The sequence below is a fragment of the Ambystoma mexicanum genome, chromosome 1q, assembly GCF_040938575.1.
Source record: "Ambystoma mexicanum isolate Mex_15411 chromosome 1q, UKY_AmexF1_1, whole genome shotgun sequence".
NCBI lineage: Eukaryota > Metazoa > Chordata > Amphibia > Caudata > Ambystomatidae > Ambystoma > Ambystoma mexicanum.
Genome location: NC_090922.1, coordinates 695929342 through 695938325, shown reverse-complemented (window position 1 = coordinate 695938325; position 8984 = coordinate 695929342).

Genomic DNA, 8984 nt, shown 5'->3' with positions numbered 1-8984 from the left:
GGGAAGGAGGTATAGGACTGCCCCACCTACAAACATATTATTGGGCAGCCCAGATGCCGGTGATAAATGATATCCTGCATAACAACCCTGAACTACCACATATTAAAGCGGATAGCCAGATGAGTGCCGGGCTCACCCCATTAGAGACCCTCTACAATAGTAGGGTACGCATGATCCCCAACACGATTAGAGCACATAGAACGCAAATATGGCTAGATGCACACAAGCACCTGGGATGGGATGGGAAACTCACGCTGGCACAGCCCCTATGGCGTAACAAACGTCTGCCGGAGCTAAGTAAAATCCCAAAATGGGCGACCTGGGAATCAGCTGGGATAACAAGGCTAGCAGACATAATACAAGATGGAGCAATAATACCATTCCAGACCCTGCAGGACAAATTCAACCTACCCCCCACAGAACACTTCCATTACAGACAAATACATCACGCACTTATCACATGTGAGATCGACCCACCGAACATTCCAGATTGCACACCAATTGAGAGAAACATCGTGGTAGATCGTATCGATAATAAAATAACCTCCACAATGTACAATGCAATAGCCTCTTTCGCCACAACGGAACTTACAGATCTGAAAGCAAAATGGGAAAGAGATGTGGGACCAATACAACCGGAAGAATGGATCAAAGCACTCATGTATCCGAGGGAAATTGCCATCTCGGCTAGAATCAGATTGATCCAACTCAAAATTCTACACAGGGTATACTATCCGAGAGAAGCTTTACATCAATGGGGGAGAGCAACTGATCCCAACTGTCTAAGGTGCCAACAGGCGAGGGGGACCTTTTTTCACATCTTGTGGGAATGCCCACGAATCCAAATTTTCTGGCAGAAATGTTGTGACAGGTTATCGGCAGTCATCGGCCGACGAATACCCATGGACCCCAAATTGCTATTACTAGGGATGGATGACGACCTAGACATCCTCCGATATGAGAAACTCATGCTGGCAACAACCACGGGACTCATAAAGAGGAATCTGGCCCAATTGTGGGGCTCACCCTTATCCCCTCAATGTGACCAATGGATAACAGACGTGGATATCTGTGTGCAAATGGAAATGAGAATATACACTACCAGAGGGTGCCCAGGGAAAGCACGCAAGATCTGGCAAAAATGGGAAGACACGTAGGGCTCTGCGAACTCATGAATAGACTTGACAGGGAAAGCACGCAAGATCTGGCAAAAATGGGAAGACACGTAGGGATCTGCGAACCCATGAATAGACTTGATAAACGTTTGGAGTCCTGCGAAGACTCATCTGCACAATGTATAATTTGGACGCCTAGTAACCCATTTCATGAAGGACCTAAAACTCTGAAACTTGCAATGTGCATGAAGAGCTATGCTTAGTGATTGCCTGTATGCCCGAGCGATGACTTGTTATTAACTTGTATGTATATGTTTACGTTTATAAAATAAATAAAATATGTTATTAAAAAAAAAAAAAAATGCATTGGCTACATTCTATGCGAATCTGTATTCCTCACTATGCACTTTTATGGTTTTGAATAAAATTACTGCATCACCACATTCATCTTTGACAACGATCCTTTATACTGTTGTACCTACCATTGATATTTTACAAACCATGTAATTAAGGTCTAGAAAACGAATGTCTTGAAAACTAATAGTGAGCACACAGCACCATGAGGTATCTATTGGTTCCTCTGTGGTTCTGAGTGTTTGCCATAGTGCCTTGGGCCATTTTCACTGTATTGCTCTGTACACAGTTCTTAATGGCCTTCAATCTGCAACCTAATATTTGAACTACCTAGTGGTGGCCACCTTAACCCCCTGTTTCTGAAAGAGGTACACCTCAGGAGGAATCCTAGCTATTTTCGATAGAATTCAGAAATTGTTTCTAAAGAAATAATTGATTTGTATTGCTCTCAGGTGTTACCTGTTGGTTTCACTTGCTAGTTTTAATTAACCACTTCAATTGTTTGTGCTGCTGCCCGTCTGTTTTGTGAGCAGATGTCCAAAAACCCATTCTCCATCAACGGATCCAGCAGAAACTCTTCGGTAACTGGTCAACTCCTTTACTCACTCACACCTGCCATGGTGCTCTAGAGCAGGGCTGAGAGGGTGCCCCAGCTTTCACAGCTACCAGTCACCACATTGCTTGATGACAGAAATATTGTTGGTGCAATGGTACTTGCAGCCTATTTTCTTTACTTTAATTTGTGGTTTAATTATTTTAGTTCGAAAATAAGGAAATATCAAGTCACATGCCAGGTGTGAGTGGTTATCAAGCCTGTTTTTTGCATTATATTTTTTGTAGTCTTGCATGTAAAATAAGGGGACAGTTTATGTGCCCAGGGCCCCCAGCACACAAGGTAACCCATGTGTGGCCCTTGGAGGAAGAATACGAAACCTCAAATTGGTACCTACAGGGCTATGGAAATTTGGGCAAACAAAGCAGTCTGTAAAGAGACAAATCATACCCAGGCAGTGCAATTCCAATAAGAGCCACAATGAAGGTCAAGCCTTCAGCCTTTTGCTCCTATGTGTTTTGGGCTACACCAACCCCCATCAGCCTTAGCCAGCAAAGTCAATGGTTGGGCATCCTGGGAGTCGTAGTCTAAAACGTCAAGAGTATCCTGATTACAGACCCTGGCAATAAAGAGCATCATGGCAAGGCCTGTCCAATACAGAGTGGGGAACGATTAGGAAAAAGAAGCAGTCCATTAGGATCTGGAAAAGCAAAAGGAACTGTTACATTCTCATTGGTGCCCACCCCGGGCAAGCGGGCACCTCGTTGTCCTTATTCCCTCTCCTTCCCCCACTTCAACCTTACTTTATTCCATGTTCTGGAATAGTGTAAAAATATGTTGGCCTCTGTGTATGTAGCCGGAGCCACAAGGCTCTCGAGTCATAATAAACTAGTGTTCAGCTCTCCAGACGAATTCCTGGTTCGTAACAGGAACTCTGTATTGTCAAGTAATGGTGTGGCGATGTTCCCTCTCCATCGCCACCGTCCCCTCAGGGACACTCTTTTACTCCCTCAGCCCGGTGCCTCTGATGCAGAATACTAGACTGTTGAAGAACATAGGCTATTGGGGGCAGTTGATCTCACTGATACAGGGAAAAGAAAGTCTGGGCAATGTGATACAGTGATGCTTTGTAAATGACAGTATTGGTGGCTTTGCCATTGACACAGGTGACGTTTCAATGCCCGTCCTCTGTTGACTGTCAATAACGCGAGAGCAGTAAATGTACTCTCATCAAAGGCCTAATTCTGCAAAATCTGAGCAAGTTCAACTAGTCCAAACCAGGAGCACCAATGAAGATACCTTGCCAAGTTGCCACCAAAAAATCACTATTGATCAAGAAGACTCTAATCAAATAAGGAAAGTGTGTCTCAAAATGGCTGCTTCTGACCAGGAAAGGCATCTGGTCAGATCTATTTTGTCCAGACCAGAGGGAGAGAAGTATATTCTATGAAGTTTCTTTAAATACTTCAGTTTGAATATATAATTGAGCAACACTTTCTGGCCTAACAGGCATGCCAACTTGCGTTTCTTACAGTGGTAGACCTCCCAGCGCCTTCTGCTGTGTGGCAATGTAGCTGGACCGGCCTGGGTCACGGAGCAGTGTGCAGAGCTAGATCTGGAGCATGTAGCTGGACTGGCCTGGGTCACGGAGCAGGGTGCAGAGCTAGATCTGGAGCAGCCAATGCAGTGGATCAGGCACGATCTCTCAGGAAGGAGATGGAATATCTAGTAGTAGATATTATGGAACGCACTGTGGAACACACTACCCAATGCCCTCCGAGCTGAACCCTCTCTCTCTGCCTTCCGCAAAACCCTTAAAACCACCCTGTTCGATTAGCCTTCACATCCTTTTTCCCTTTTACGTCCTGCACTGTAACTAAGCTATGTTTATGATCACGCTGTGAATTGCACAAGGAACATGTAACCAAGTCCTGTTTTTCACTTAAATCTGTTTAACTATAAATATGCTGTCTTGTATCTTGTAACCAGCATGTTTTCACCTCTGTAACAACCGCCACGATGCCCGAGGGCTGCTGCACGCTCTACAAATGCTAATAAATAAATAAAATAAATAAATAAATAAATAAATAATGATTCCTGGAAGATGTAACGCTTAACTGTTGACCACGGCACTGCCAAACGGGAAGGGCATTTATTGAGCAACAACAATACTATAGTATGTACTTTATCCACATGTCCATTGTTGGTTTAGCTAATTTGCGCTATGACTTAGCACAGGGGTCTGCAACCTTTTAGTTTTCTAGATGTTTTGAACTGTAACTCCCACCAGCCCTAGCGAGCAGAGTCCAACGCATCCGGGAGACACGAGTTCCAGATCTCTGACTTAGCAAAACCGTTCATTTCAAAACTACTAATTTTGCGGTTGGCCAAATTGCGGAAAAAAGCGCTCTGCAAGAACATGAAGTGTGAACATCACTTGTCAATATTTTGGCAGCCTTTGCATTTAAGAGCTGTGTTATTCTAATTGGGTTTTCTGAAGTCAACTATGACGACTGATATGGCCTCTTGTTGCTACGTATTCTGATCTCAACCCTAGTGCTTGTCATTCATTTCTAAGCTCTAGGTGGCCATGGTTGTGCTTTAACAATCTGGATTTGCCAGGTCTTACTAAATCCAAGGCTCGCAGGTGTACCCCAGCAAAGCCCCCAGCGATGATATTCTTGAACCGTGCAATATCTTCTCCCTGGACGGGGTGTCCTAACGAGGGAACACGGTGCATGGCGAGGTGTCACACTGAGTCCATCCGAAAACCAGAACCTGCCTTGTAGGAGGCCGGATGAGAAATACAGAGGGCCTTAAATCCCCCCGCCCCCTCCTTAGCACTGGAAAGCTCGGGTGTTTATAGCTGAAGTAATATGTTACCCAAGTATCATATTCGACAGCATCTGCACTGCTGCAGTTTGCAGCCTGGATAACCTAGTCCACCTGTCATGCATCCTGCAGTAATGCAGGCCCTTTGAGACGGGTTCAGATGCTGGGCGCTGTCCAGTTTTCTTTTTTTTTTATTGTGAGGTGGTTTCAAATAAACATTACACAAACAACGCAACATGGTAAGTTAAGAAAAAACATTGAATACAATACATGTATATACAATAAACAAAACAGAAAAAAAGATAAAAGAAGAAAATAATTAATTAGATAGACCAAAGCAATCCTTAACCCAGTGGCGTGCTGTCCAATTTTGTCACTGGTCTATCTACTTATATTCTGTTTGGCCAGCCTGGGAACCGCCTCAAAATGACAACACCTTATGCACTTATTGATCATATCATACATGATTGAACCATGGCAAAGTTGCATATCAAAACACAAAATGCTTATTTAGAATAAGTAAAATTTAAAGCCTTATTCCACAGTGTGTCTTAGTGTGATACCTCCCATTCACAACATCTAAACCAATACTTATCACATAATCACTCTACTTGAAGGAATTCCACAACCTTATCGCACTTTACCCATCAAGCAGTATCAAGGCACATTAACACCGCTATCAAAACATTGCACTCTGCCCTACATGGATCGGTTCTACCTTCAAATACTATGGACCTTCTAAAGGAGATAATCGGGATCACTTTATGACCTTTACAATCAAACTATTTCGTTCAACCATTATATAAAACATTATCCTGTTCTTCTCCATTTTCATTTGACAAAATGTTGCAATATGTCCTGTTATCTTGTCCCCATCAAGTAGCACATAGTTCTTACTTTTTTGCAAAGGACAGGGCACACAATCTGTTAATATTGTTGTACAAAACCATATTATCATTAAGGTTGCTGTCCAAACTCCTATTATGGTTTATGTCTTTTCCCCACATGAGCAGTATGGATCGAGTTGATCTTTTTTTTGTTGCCATCTTTGACACTATGATTTGACAATCCACATAGAAGCAATATTATCCTGTTAATCCACCACAAGTTTCTCACATCTATTAGTGCATATCTAAAATTTCACAATTATGAAGCATTTTTACCTTCAACCATTAGGAGTTACCTCCTAACCATCCCATTGTAACTTCTTACTTTACATCAACAAACCTTCGTTGACGGTGGGAAATTAAAGATGATATATTAATGATTAAGTTATCCACTTTGTGATCTACTTGCAATGTACACTACGCAGGTAGTGTCTAGTATATCAAGATGTAGGCATCAAATTCCTCTACTCACTCGCTAGCGTTGATCATCTAACTGTCAAATTCACGTTGTTTCTTCAATGGCATTAGGCCTTCAACTGGCCATGTTAACTGTTTCCTACTGACCCAACCACTGCCTCAAAAACCTCCACAGGGATCTAAATGTGTCTTTGCCCTGCGTCCACTTCCCCGCTATCATCAGGTTGCTAATTCATGTCCGTATTACGCAACGGAAGTTGCTTCACGTTATGAGTCAATTTCTTCTAACCTTAGGTGGTGTATGTTCAGAGTACTGATTATGCCTTTCCCTCTAATGTTTACACAAATGCTTCCTTTCTTTTAATCTGGAACAGGCATCTGACTAGTTGCTCCCAACAACGACTTTCAATCCTAGTTCCTGAATTCCATACCTTTCTTTCCTAAAAAGGAGACCACACAACCACTTTGATTTAAAAACGTAGCCACTTCAGTGTAATCAATGCTGCTAGCAGTAAGGGAATTATCCCCTACATTTATGAAGTGTTGTAATGCCTCAACAGACCACTGCTCTTTATCAACAGCATATTCCAACCATTAATTTCCAAATCCCCTGCTCAAATGCTTTTATCATCATCTTAACATATGCCATTCAATTATGTCATTTAAACCCTTTTCATTGCTATTTGTAAACAAAAAAAACAAATAGTTCTTGCTCTTTTCTAAGCAGCATTTGTCTTGTATGCATACATTCACTGCATTTTTGCGCTTTATTAAATGGTCAAAGGAAAACTAATAAAAGTGTGTTGTTTTTCAAAGAAATGTTACACTAAAGGGTTCTTCATCACCTTATTCCTAATACAACTCTTATGTTTGGTGATATGTGTCCTGACTTTCCATTCGGTTTCACCAATATCGAGTACTTTACAGGGAGACCAGATGGCATGAAGTACAATCTCTGAGCTGCAATTAGTGCATGTTCTTTTTATCCCTGGGGGTCAATCACCCAAAGTCCACCTTGTCTCTCGTCCTTGTCTGCTCCCAGCAATTACATTGGTCACAAAACACGTGTCCTTGTAGTTCTCTCACCCCCCACATCTGGGGTAATGTCACAAAATGTATTATTCTCAGTCTTAGATCGTTCCTAATAACTTGATCTCTCAAATTCTCACTACGTTTAAAAGCAAAGATAGGACCTTCTAATGGACATTTTCCTTCTTCCAGTATTTTCAATTCCTCAGAATTACCGTTTTACTCTGATTCGATAGATCGGAAAATGTACTTACACTAACGATCTTCATCATTTCAGTTTGTTTAGGGATGTATTCCAACAGAGCCTCTCTGTTGTTATTACTCGTTCTCTTTTGTGAGAGTCTAACACAACTTTCAGGATATACCCTCTGTAATTTCTTCTGGCTTTATTTATGGGATTCCTCTTTATACGATTGAGTTGAGGTACTAGTTCTCGTTAATCTCAAAAATTGGTCAAAGGGAAGGTTGTCATGAATATGTTTCGGGTGAAGACTGCTATATAGAAGGAGATTGTGCCTGTCTGTCTTCCTATGGAAAGGCTTAAGAGTTGTCCTTGTTGGTCATATACAAAAATGGTGGGGTTGTCTCATCTGTACAGCCATCCTGTGCTCCCTGATATTGATAAGGAGTGGTACGAGCCGGGAGGCTCCTCATAGCCAGATAAGCAAAATTACTCATATTGGATAAATAATCCCAATCCTGAGAAATGTGCAGTACTTTCGAATTAAATCAGTATTTGCTTCCTCAATGAGCACTGGGATTAGACCGTGTCAATGAAAGGTTGATGGACAGTTATTACCTCTGAGTTTCATGCTCACAAATGTCCATTGTTGGTTCCCCAGTTTGCCAAGACCTGGTACTCTCCGCAACAGGATCCCCATGCAACGACAGTCAGCATGGATACACTGTGACTGCTGTATGAGATTCAACTCAAGAGTGTGTTATCTGGCACTTTTGACATGGTCCACCATTTTCCACTCAAAAATGTATATAGAAGTCTACAAGGCATAGTGATGCAGACAGTTACTGCACTGTGTACATTCTTACTCGATGGGTTCTAAGAACAAATCTAACACATGTATGTGTGTGTTTGAGATGTAGGCATGTGTGATGACCTTTATATTCCTGATATGCATGAGAAGAATAGGGGCTAACTTTTTAGTTTGGTCAATTAACTGACACTAAAGCACAACATATAAACCAAAAACATTGCATTGGAGTACATCTAGGAGCAGATGGGATTTGTGGAGGGACACAAGCTTGTTAGTGCTATTTGGGTTTTACATACCCGTTGAACTCCCATGGACATTCCTTCCCACCACCTGTCCTTCTCCGCCCAAACCAGACCCTTCTAAGAACTCTTTGAGCTAGCTCTGTCATGCAGTAAAATAAAACTTTGTGTTTTATTCAGGCTGCCAGTGTTATTTCTGAGCAGTGTTCTGAGAATTGATGGTTTAATTGAAGCTGCAAAATAGCTGCAACTAAGCCATTGGCCATAACCTGAATGAGCCTTTGATGTATATATAGTAAGTGTGTCCTCACATCTGTTCCTTACATTAAAGTCCTGATAAAAACAAGCATTGGCAAAGACAACATTGTAGGGTTGTATATAGGTATTAGAGAGGCATTTGCAAGGCGTGGACCTCATACGATAATGATAATGATGTGTTATTTATATATCGCCTTAATCCAAAGTGCTTTACAGAGCACATATTCACATACATTATCACCCAACCGAAATTGGTACTCAAGTCATTTTCCAGCTGTTGCCATCTCATGGCCAGGTAATAACATTAT